We start from the raw sequence: 12328 nt of genomic DNA, 5'->3' as shown, positions 1-12328 counted from the left end.
ATGGTTTTTCTTTCTTTATTTAAAGCTTTCGCTTCCATCTACTGTCGTAACAGACATTTAAAGTATTAAACTGTGGCCGCTGTCTGTCTCCCTTCGATCCTCTCCAGACGAGGCCCGACAGAGGAGCGCGGCCCTGTCCGATAGACGACAGAAAGAAGCGCTGTCCTTAAGAACAAGCAGCAGACCCCAGGGCTCTTCGACGCGTACCTCAGCCGACAGCACCACTACCCGCAGGTAAACATCTGGATCCAGAACCGGACGGTGAGGATGAAGGAGCGAGACCCGGAGCTACGAGACGGCGCAGCGTCGCCGCAGCTTGTGTCCGACTGCTGGCCTGGTGGGACTTCAGATCATGTACAGTTGGAAAAGACACATAGGATGACGAAGAGGAGGCTGAACGTGCAATGTGTGGACGTAGTCAGACAAACCTTTCACAGTTGAGATGCACACGCACGGTTTCCACACAGTTGTCGACGTGCATCGCTGGTTGGCTGGCATGAGATCAGTCACTTGGTCAAAGACTCATTTACCACATAAATCTGTATTAGAGGGCAGAGTGACGGGACGTCACTGTCTGCTCACAGCCCTACAGATGAACTGTGTTGATTCCGGGGCTCTGGATGATTTTTCACGTTACTCTTGAAACTGAAGATGGAAAAGGAAGCACCCGACCTATAGGGTGATACAATCCGGGTGAATTCAGACTGAAGCTACGTGTTTTAAAGACCTCCGTGATGTTAAAGGACGAGGAGACGGCTTCAGAAGAAAGTAAAGCCTGGATATGGTCGAGGGAGGAACACGTTCCTGTTTCCTTTTTATAATCAAACCTGAAGCTGTTTACATTTCATTACAGTCTCCTTTCATTTCCAAACATGTTGGACTCAGTCTGCCTGCCTTCATCTGATGGTGAGTGTGCGCCGTTTTTTCTGTGCGTAATGACAAAGAGGATGTTAAGTAGGAAGCCTATTTGTAATCATCACTTCATTAATTTTTCATTGACGTCTGAAAGGTTTTAGGAACCAGAGTTGTAGTCGAGGTTTTCGAAATAGGAAGTGACACTGCACATTTTAATAATCTCAACAAATGTTATCCGTGGTTTGGAGTTTTAAATGGGGCAAAGCTACTCACATTACAGGTCTGAAGGCAGAAATCACATTTGCTCTTTAAGAAAATTGTAAATACTCCCCTTAAAAACTACAACTGTATTTAAAATAGCATTTCAGTCATGTATATTCTAGCCAGCTCACAAAGCAATTCACAATCCACTTTAAATGATGAAACACTTGAAGCACATATTAAAAACGCACACAAACGGTGGTTCCTGGTTCTATCATTCAGTTACATGAGGAAATGATCAGTTAAAAGAAGGTTACTTTTCAACAGGCTACAGATTACTAGTTACCATATTTAAATGTATTCAGTAAGTATTTAGATTTCAACATTTGAAATAAAAGTCATTCTATCTCTAAATACATTATTTCACTAAAAATAACAAATAACAATATAAAAAAAAACTTATCCAGATGTAACCCCTTTAAAATGCTAGACATTATGATTAGTAAGTGTAATTTAATTATATTTCCTCAGTAACTGTAATGACTTACAGTTAGTTTATAATTTAATTACATGTAAATAGTTGGATGTAACTAGTTATGATTCAATCTTCAACCAAACACCAAACTAATATTATTTTTCTCATCTTAAGTCTGCATGGTTGATTACTGAATGTTTCCATCTCCTCAGGTCGCTGAAACTTACAAAAATAAAAGCAGATGATATTAGCTCAGTGTCTTTAGTGTTCAAACTACTGCTCCTTGTTTTAACAAAGTGTTTTAAGTTCCACCATCTGTTAGAATTACTGCATATGTTTTTCTAACTTCTTTTTTTTTTTTTGAAGAAGAAGAAGAAGAAGAATGTAGTACTATGCTAATGTCATATTCACAACAATGCTAGGTGTTTCTTGTTTTAAAATGCACTAAAATACCATAATTATGACATATTCTAATTATGTCTTTGGCTTGCCTTTGTGGTTGTCGTCTCCTCTCTTTCAAAATCGACAGCTGTAATTTTCCTTAAAATAAACCAGAGTGCATGTCAGAGATGGTTGAACTGTATACAACCAGACAAAACATTACAATTGCAATTTTATATTGCATCCTTATTTCAAATGAAAATATATCGATAACACATTGAACACAGTGGTGTTGACTCTCTGTGCTGAATGCATCAATGAAAACTCAACAAACAGAAATGACATTGCAGTGCACAGACCCACGTGAGTAGCCTACTGCTGCTGCTGCTGCTGCTGCTGCTGCAGCTGCTGCTGTGATAGCGACACCAACAGTGGTATTAATAGTCACAGTGGTACTGATACTAGTAGTTATACTGGTGGTAACATTGGCATTGGCAGCAGTACTATGCAAATTCTTCTAAATTGTACTTGTGTTTCTTTGTGTTTGTGTTCTAGATTACTTCAGTCAGTGGGAAACACGTTAGTGGTTCTTCTGATGTAACAATTCCTGGAAGAGGTTTCTGATTTCTATTTCAGAATTTTGGTGAGTTCCACTTCCTGTTTGCTTAAAAGAGATAGAGAGGCGGAAATAATACACAAACACATTTGTTACACACATAGTATAGATCGGGGCACAGCAATTTAGAAAGCATCACACAAATCTGTGTAGTGCAAATTCACCATGACATCCGGCTCTAGCAGGATTATCAGTATCACATGCACTGATAGAGCAACAACAAATGGCTCCTGTAGTCTCTGTGTTTCTCTTTATAGACACACTGTTTCCTGACTGATGTAGAGTACTGGTTCAAACAGATGCTGGAGAGTGTCATCTTACAGTACATATATAATTAGCTCACCAAGCTGAGATGAGTTGTTAGAGGTACTACATGTGCAAACAATAGGGTAAGGTTTTAAAACCATGCTGCATTTGGAAATTTCAACAAGTTGTGACAAGATAGTGAGTCAGCAATAGAGCCGTGATCCTCCTGACCATCACCCCGTTTGATCACAGGCTAAACGCGACACTCTGAGTCATTATGTCGCATGAGAGAGGCGACCCATGAGGCTTCAATGTGGAGCTTTGATCAGGAACACATGGCTCAGCTTCCTCTGCTGCCGCCAATAGCCAGCTGCTCCCCGTTTGTTAGGGGAAAGGGAGAAGGAAAAGAAAAGACGCTGGAGTACAGGACAGCAGTGGAGAGAAAACAGCTAATACAAAGAGGAGAGTGGGACAGGGGCAGGACAAGACAGAGGGAAACAAACAAGGAGAGGAAATGGAGGAAGAGAAGAAAGATGGGGAGAGCAGTAATAAAAGAAGGAGGGAGTCCCAGTTCCCGGGCTGCAGGTTTGCAGGCGCCATGTTGAGACAGCAACATTTGTGCAGCGCCACACTGTCTCCTGCTTCATATCTGTCCTGTCTGCCTCTCTTGTTTGTCTGCACGCCTCTTTCTTCTTCTGTCTGTCTCTCTTTCCCACCTTCACTTGTTACCACAGGGGTAATTGACCAACTAGTTTATTGGTGGTTGGAGGAAGTGGAGGCGGTTGTACCAGCAGTGTATATTACTGCAATGTGGTTTTATGGCAGCCTTATTGCCCCTTATTACCTAATGGTGGTCAACAAAAGATGCCCCAAAGAAAGTCTGTCTTCTTTGTCCTCCTTCCTGTCTGCCTCACTCTTTTTCGATGATCACCTTTGTCTTTCAAATGCACATGGACGATTTTCCGAAAGTGATCAGATATGACGTTATGTTTTTTTCTTTTTTCACAGGCATCCTGGTGTATGAAACCATCCCCTGACATCAGCGCTAAATTAAATTCTTCAGTTTAACCCACATGCCAGCTGACCTCAAGTCATCTTTGCTTCCTCACAAAGTTCATCATATGTCATCACCTCGCTGCTTGAGATAAAAAGCTTGAAAGCTTTCCAAACTTTCTTTTTGCATCGGGGTCACACAGTTGGATATTCATTAAGCCAAGAAGAAACCTACTGCTGAAGGGATTTTACTTGTTAGATATGATTTACGGCAGCAGTCTGACCTCCTGCTGCTGGATTCACTCACATGCACTCTAATCGTTTGATTATAACCAGAGGAAGGCAACGCTGCCTTCCTAAAAATCTTGAGTTTATGAGTGAGGTTTTGTACTCGCGTGACAGTTAAAACTATAATTCAGTTAACAGGGATCTACATTTGTCTTTCAAATGACTCTTGGCATGTATAAAACAGTCATTTAAAAAAAAATGATGTTTTGATTTCATGCCAAAAATGTGAACTGGATAAAAAACAGTCTACAAAGAGCACAGCACAGAGAGAGTAGCTGTAGAGTTTTTGGGCAAAAGGTGAAACAGATTAAATAACTCTATGAAGAGTTTGTGCTAAACTGCTCTGTAAAATCATAATCAATACAATTACAATAAACATTACACAGTACCCTGCATGCAGATTTCATAGCCTTACTGTGTGTCCCGATAGAATAAAAGTTCATTCTACCTGTAGCATCGCAGCATTAATGTCAATGTGAAGTCGAGAGTAGGTGTAGTTTGCAACTCTGTTTTATAAAAATTATCTTCCAATGCAAATGAACTACAAATATAATCATATTATGATCATTTAGTGCAATGTAGTTTTAATGAATGATCTGTGACAGTTATTAACAGAAGGCTAGATGCAAAGAAGTGGTTCAGGTGAAAATCCAAAACCTCTAACCCTCATACCTAAGTTTAAATCTGATGTGGTATTACATCAACAAAAGCATTTTGGTTAGGGTTAGAGAAATGTTGTGGTTTTGTTCAATAAAGATGCTGCAAGTGAAGTGATTGTAATTTTTTCTAACTTTAAGCCAGTGCTGTGAGTGCCTGAACCCAACCTTAAAAGACTGTAATCAAAAAACTGAATATTGTGCTGCAACCTTGAACATTTTTGCAGAAAAGAAAACAGGATTTTGTAGATTGAATCTTTCGGTGAAAAAAAAAAAGTTGTGTAAATGTAATTGATATGTTTAATATTATTGTATTTGTGAATTTCTATTCATAATAATAGTGAATATATTGTACATCCTAATTGTGTTTATAGAAATGATATCCAGTTGCAATTATGTTCCCCACAAAAACATATTTGTGTTTGCATTTTAGTTGTGTAGAAACATAATTTTGTTCAAGTTTGAAATACTATAACTTGAGCAAAATCTACTAGTATATTCTGGGTCATTATAACACCCATTTCTGAATTTATGGTTCACTCTTAACTCACGTGCTTTAAAAATATATATATATATTTCTATCTCTATGACTTCTATTCATGCTACAATTGGGTTTGTGTGCATGGACACATTAACACACGTGTTACAGGAATAAGAAGAAGAGCTTTGTTGTTGCATTCAACTCAACAACATTAAAATGTGACAAAACAAAGGATGTGGAAATTAACACAGACTTCCATAGATGAAACAAGGGGCTAATTTTCTTCATTTGTCATATGCACAGTCAGTGCAGTTGCAGTGCAGACAGTCCACGCAGTTGCAGATTTTTCGGCTAGATGTGGATAAATAGACACACTACCAAAGACATTTTTCAGTTTGCAGTGTATGGACGACAGATTTTAATACATTCAGTTTGAACTCCAAATGACATACTCTAAAACATAACTTTGTATTGCACAGTTTCAAAACTGTCCTGATGAAATGCAGTAATCTTTTTCTCTTAATGTTTTCCTCAAAGGTGGGCTGAGTAAAATGCTCCTTCTGTGTTCGTGCTACACAGTGTTGCCTTGTTGAGGAGTGTGCAACCTGACACCTGCAGCTCTTCACCTAACAGCTCGCACTGACCTCTTTTAGACAGGGATCCTGAGATACTGCCATGAAGCTGATCCTTCATTATGATGGCTTTACTTAATGACTTTACTGATTTACACAAAATCAGCAGAATGCTGCCCCAGTGCTCTTCTTAGACAGCTTCCAGCATCCCAGAATAGAGGTGTGTAACACAGTTTAACACAGGGTGAGCTGAGTATTGATGTGCTTTTGCTGGCATTGTACAGTTATAACATAATTGCGACTCAAAGTTCAGGCAAAGTTAAGTGATCTGTTACTTAGCAAATTAAACATATTAGAAAATGGCAGCTGAAACCGTGAAAGAGCTGTGTACTATGTAGTACTGAATTGTAAAATTAGACCATTAAACCATTTTTCCATCATTGTTGGCTTCGGTATTTTTTGGGACAAGGCAAAGAGGAAGGAAATTGGAACTTTTAAAAACCCCATTCAAAATTCCATTGAGATTTCTAACATTGCTTATAACTATGCTGAAACCTGTTGCTTTTCTGAGAACTGTAGTTTTTCAGCTGCTAAAATGTTTTGTAAGGTCTTAAACCTTACACTGTAAAGTGCCTTGAGATTCAGTGCTATACAAATACAATTGAACTGAAAATGGAATTAAAACCAGAATCATTGATTAATCTTCTTAAATTCACCAGGGTTCAACCTCTAACACTTTGTGTTGTAGCGGTTGGCAATTTGTCTTGAAAGACAGACAGAATTGAGAGGCATGCTTTTTGCTTTGTCATGAAAAACCATGAAATAAAAGCTTAATGAAGGACTGTGCTGAATTACTGATCCTAATCCTAAAGTTTAAATCTGGTAGTGGCTCACAGAATAGTTTGGTGGCAAATCTAGTGTTGAAGTAACTTTTCTGCTGATAACAAAATAAAAAAAGAGTAGTGTTTTGTTTCCAAATTTGCAAGTTGGAGGAAGACCTACAAAGAGTGAATAAACACAAGGCTGATTTAAAAGAAGTTAAATTACAAGCACTGGACTTCATGTTGTAATGTTACTTGTCATTCTCTAATTCCCAAGAGGGCACATTTTAATATGCCGTAATCTGTTGTGATGGACACAGACAAAAATGTATAAAATACAATATAAATGAATTATATTGTAATATGTGCATTTTCACATCGAGTGGTATTGACAATCATCTCAACATACAACTGCACAGAATGCCTAATAGTTGCCTGTTTTGTTTTGTAGCTTTATGTGTGTGCAGTTTGTTATCCAGCAGTTGGCTGGGCGGCTTTCTCTGTGTAGTTTGTATGTTCTGTCTGTGTCTGCATAGGTTTTCTCTGGGTGCTCTGGCTTCTTCCCACAGTCAAGCAGTCAGGTGAACTGGTGACTCTCAAATGCCCATAGACATGAATGTCTGGAGACTGGTGACAGAGTGTCCTCTGCCTCTCGTCCAGTGACAGCTGGGACTGGCTTTACCAAAACACTAATAATAATAGATAGATGTATTTTTTCTGTTGCAAAAAAAAAAAAAAAAAAAACACATCCCATTTCTATCCTATTACTTATTCAATTGGCATACCATTGGCTAACAATGCACTCCTATCCTGTGAGGTTTGCCTTGTGTTAGAGTATATTTACAAAGTATGTTTGCACTGGATAATGACTCAAGCTGCATATTTCTGTCCAAACCCAACTCAAACCAGAGAGTGTGGTGGCCAAACCTGACCGACAGGGTCCTTCATGCATTCGTCATGCTTGAGTCTGAGGAAGACCCACAGCTTGGTAAACTAGTCTTCCCTGACATTAATCATAATAGATATTTGAGTGCTCCAGACATCTGTTTATATGTTTGGTGTGGTCATATTATGAATTGCAGTTATGCTTGTTTAGCCTAAAGTTTGACCTACCTGAGAGTTTAGGCACAATCTTGGCTTCAGGTATCCACCCTCTTGTTTGCACATTCAGCTCTAATCCCTGGATTCAATTTGGAGCGGTGTGATGTAGGTAGTTTCAAGTTGTTGGGCTGGATTCTTAAGATCACAGGAACTTGAAACTGCCTGAATCACACCAGCCAAATGCCAGCAGACTCCCGAGGAGAAAACCAAGTACATCCAGCACTTAACCCAACCCCATGTCTGTCAGCTGTTTACTATGGACTATGTTCAGCAGTCAGTGCTGTTTTATACTGCTACATGGACAATTTAATGGATAAAACAAATGGCAGCCTCTTTAGATTTGTTGCTTTTGCAAATACCCCTGTGTGAATTCAAAACACATGTTCTTTGAATGTGAAATTGAAAATGGTTACATAGTGGATTTCCCATGTGTTTCATTGTATCAGAGGCCTCAATAAATATTGTCTATGTTTGCAGAAAGGTGCTTCCAAATGTCCAAATATTTTTTCTCTCTGGTGCCTTTGGCGGCCCCTTTGCCTTGTTGCATTTGACACGGACATCATTTAACATGTTAAAATTACATTTTTACCAGCATGGTCCCTCACTGTGCTTAAAACTACATTTTGAAAAGTTGAAACATTATTGGAAAGGTGAAAAGAAGAAAGAGTATAACATGAAAGATATGTTGACTGACTGGATGAGTCATTATAAGACTATAAGTCTATAAGTCTCCTTCTAGATGGGGGGTGAAACGGCTTCATGAAGTCCAGTTGCCACTGAACAGCATTGTTTGGGATAAATATGACCTGGATGAGAACTGAGAATCTTCACAGACAAAGCTAGTATAAAAATTGCCTGTGTCAATTTTAATACTAAAATGATAGAATACTGTTAATGTTAATAAGCTTTCCAAACTAGATTCAGCTGAGAAAGTGAAAGTAAGTTTCATCATGAAATAAAACCTAATCAGCAGGAGGAGTGCTTACAACTGCCGACTCAGAGCTAGGAGGTCCAGAGTTCAACCCTGCCTGCTCTGTGTGAGGTTTGAATGTTCTCCACATACTTGCATGGCTTTCCACCCACAGCCCAAAACAGGTTAGTTTTGGTGACTCTAAATGTAGGTGTGAATAATTGTCTGTCTCTATGTGTGGGCCTGTGATAGATTTGCAGTCTGTATTGAAATCTTGTCCAATACACAGTTGGGATTTGCTCCAACCAACCAATCTATCTAACTAACTAACTAACTGATTTTTTAGGTTTTACAGTGTAGGTGTTTTGGCTGCAAAGGCTCTGTCACATCTAATGTAATTTTTTCATGTAATGAACGTAATAAATACTGCTCCTAGAAATTGCATTTATATACAATCAATTTGCAACAGCAAATATATTTGGGAGGAAGCGCAACCACATTACATCTTGAAGAAAACTACTCACTTACAGTGACTTCAGCAGCATTAAACTAATTTATGGCTATGTTTAGGTCTTAGTCTGGTTTACATTGACTTGTTAATTTATATATACATGTTATTTTGTTTTTAAACCTAATTACAGAAGGGCAAGTGGATGCAAACCCTGGCCTTTGCTATGACTGTCCTGTATGCCAGCCCAACCACATCCTTGCAACTCTGCTGCTGCAATACGTCATTAATTAAAAAAAATGTCGTCTCTGTACATAATCCAGCCAGTAATTATGTTGCCACCACAACATAATTAGAAAAACAGTTTAGTATACCGATGTAATTTCTGGGAGACATAGTGGTCAAGTGCTGTTATGGGAACTGTACTGAGAACCACTTTTTATCTGTCTGTAAGAAATGGAAAATTATATACGATAGCTGTAGCATGGTTATACTGTAATATACTTATCATTTACACACAAAGTTAGGAGAAGTGCTATTGAGTTTGCAGCTGTTCCAAATTTTATTAACCTTAAAACTCTGTAATGGGTAAAAGTAAAAGAAATATTTGTTATGAACACCACCTCTGAATGTTATCACACCACTGAGCCAGCTAGTATATCCCTACTCCATGTTCTAGTTGGTTGAGTATGCCTTTACTTTATGTAAGACACTGGCCAGTGCAGGTTAAACAATAAACGTGAACAGTACCAGGTTTAAGCATGAAACAACTTGGAAACGTTTTAGGCACAAATAATGAGAACAAAACTGTGAACATTGTAGAATATACATCTACACTACAGTTACCTAGGAAGGCTTCTTTGCAATCATACTATAACATAATCATTATGTATTTTGTTCTTCCTTTTGCCTTTAACAATATACACTGGTGTCAGAATGTTTCTAGACTTTCTTGTGTTTGTGCGATTTTATTTTAAACAAATAATACTGTAATTTCTTTCACACTTATTGCTCTTAATCTTTTTGGGGGAAGTATCTAAAAGTTTTGAACACATAGATTTGGACTGATTATCTTTTTATTCCTGACAGATCCTCTAAAGCTCCGTGGGAAGTATGTGTGAATTGTTATTTCATGTCTCATTGCAGCTGTTACAGTTGGTTTAAGTCTGGCCTTTGGCTGGGCTACTCCAGGACAGTCCAGACTTGTCCTGAAGCCACTCCAACATTGTCTTGGCTGTATGCTTCAGGTCAATGTTGTACTGAAAGGGTCAGGTCACAAGGGTGTTGTTCTTGTCTTCAGTCATGTAGAGCATGTTAAATAAGTTTGTAGTTGTATTAAACCATGCTTCATGCTTCACTGTTGGAAAGGTATAATGATAAGCAGTGCTTGGAGATTTACCCAAAGAATGAAAATGCTTTCTTATAAGGCCGGACATCTTTTTTCTAATGCTCTTACTGATATTTAAATGCTTTCTGGCAAAACCTATACAGAGATCTAATCTTTCATTTGTTTATTGAGAACATTCATAAAAACCTCATAGTGATAGTGGAAAAAGTATGTGCATTAACCTCAATGAGGTGCTTCCTGTAGCTGTGGATTAGACATTGTTCAGGAGGAATTTGAGCCCATTCTTCCTGCAGAACCGCTTTAAGTCTGTCATATTCTTTGGATGCTTCGTGTTTGTGGTGCTCTTAAAGTAGTTCAATAGCATCTCATTTTGGTTGGGGTCTTGGCTCTGACTTGGCCACTCCAAAAGGCAGATTTTGTTTTTCTTAAGCCATTCTGTTGTGTGTTTTAGGTCAATGTCCTGTTACATCACCAAACTTCTACAGAGCTTACATACAAACATTCTCACAAGAATTGTTTGATACATTTGGGAAGTCATCTAGCCCCCAGTCGTTACAAGCTGGCCAGGCATCAGAGAAGGCCCAAATCATTATGTTTCCTCATTGGGAAGATGTTTTCATGATCATATGCTGTGCCCTTTTTACGCTAAATGTAGTGCCAATGTGCTTTGTGGCCAACTTCAGGCAAGCAACAATGTTCTTTTTAGTAAGCAGCGGCTTCCCTATTAACACAGATGTTAGCCAGTTCCAATGATGCCTTCAAATCTTTGGCTATCACTCTGGTTGCTTCTTTACCTCATTAATGAGTGTTTGTTGCCCTCTTGGGGTCATTTTGCCTGGCCGAAGTGTCTCCGTTAGTAGATTGCTTGTGTAACTGTAGACTGGTGAATTTCTACTTTGTAAGCCTTTCCAGCTTCATGGAAATCAACAAATCTTTTTTTGAAAGCTCCTTTTGGTGAGGCATGGCTCACACATCTTCTTGTATGGAACAAACGCAAAAAGTGTTGTATTTCTTTCAGTCGAAGTAGCTCTAGTCTCTAATCTCTATCTTATGCTAACACCTGACTCCAAGTAGCTTTTTTTAAGGTAATTATTCAAATAGTTCACATACTTTTTCCACTTGCACTCAAGGTTTTTATCTTTTTTCTCAATAAAGACAAAAAAGAAGAAAATAATTTATTTTGTATTATTACATTAGGCATATTATATTTGTTAATAGTCTTGATTTAGATGAAGATCAGATCACATTTTGTGACAAATGAATGCAGTTCACATACTTTTTCTTTCCACTGTATTTGCAGTATTACATTTATATTTAGTTATTTGGTAGATGCTGTAGTCCAAAACAAATTATAAGTGAGGTACAAAGAAAGCAAATATCTAAGTCAAGTGGACAATCTTTAAAGTAAAGTGCGTCTGCATTGAGTTGTGTTGTATAGTCCGAAAGGTAGGGTCTGATCTTTCTGACCTCGAAAAGGGCAAATCTGCATGCCCTTGAGACACAGGAGACGTGGTCGGTAAAGCTCAGTTGATCATCAATGATCACTCCCAGGTTTCTGGCAGACTTAGTTGGAACAAACACTGTGGACCCTATGTTGATGCAGATGTTGTGTTTTATTGAAGGTCTGGCTGGGAAGACAAGAACGTCTGTCTTAGAGAGGTTGAGCTAAAGATTCCTCTCTTTCATCCAGGCAGCAATGTTGGCACAGCATGCAGAGATACGTAGTGAGACAGTGGGGTCATCCAGTGGAAATGACAGGAAGAGCTGTGTGTCGTCAGCATAGCAATAACAGGAAAAACCATGCAACTGAATGATGGAACCTAGAGATGTAGTATAGATGGAAAAGAGCAGAGGACCAAGAACTGAACCCGGCGTTACACCAGTTGAGAGACAGTGAGAGTGTTATACAAACAGTGCTGTGAATGGCTGATAAATG

At 38.6% G+C, this 12328-nt stretch overlaps 1 long non-coding RNA gene across 1 annotated transcript; it reads left to right on the top strand.

Annotated features, from left to right (window-relative positions):
- The first annotated feature begins 373 nt into the window (after nucleotides 1–373).
- On the top strand, nucleotides 374–4418 carry LOC113160969. Its single transcript, XR_003298719.1, has 3 exons — nucleotides 374–906; nucleotides 2468–2555; nucleotides 3783–4418. It is a non-coding gene; the product is annotated as an uncharacterized LOC113160969 (long non-coding RNA).
- Nucleotides 4419–12328: the final 7910 nt, after the last annotated feature.

Source organism: Anabas testudineus, chromosome 8 (assembly GCF_900324465.2).
Source record: "Anabas testudineus chromosome 8, fAnaTes1.2, whole genome shotgun sequence".
In the NCBI taxonomy this organism is placed as follows: domain Eukaryota; kingdom Metazoa; phylum Chordata; class Actinopteri; order Anabantiformes; family Anabantidae; genus Anabas; species Anabas testudineus.
Note: the sequence above shows the minus strand (reverse complement) of the source record. Positions and strands in the feature narration are given on the sequence as shown.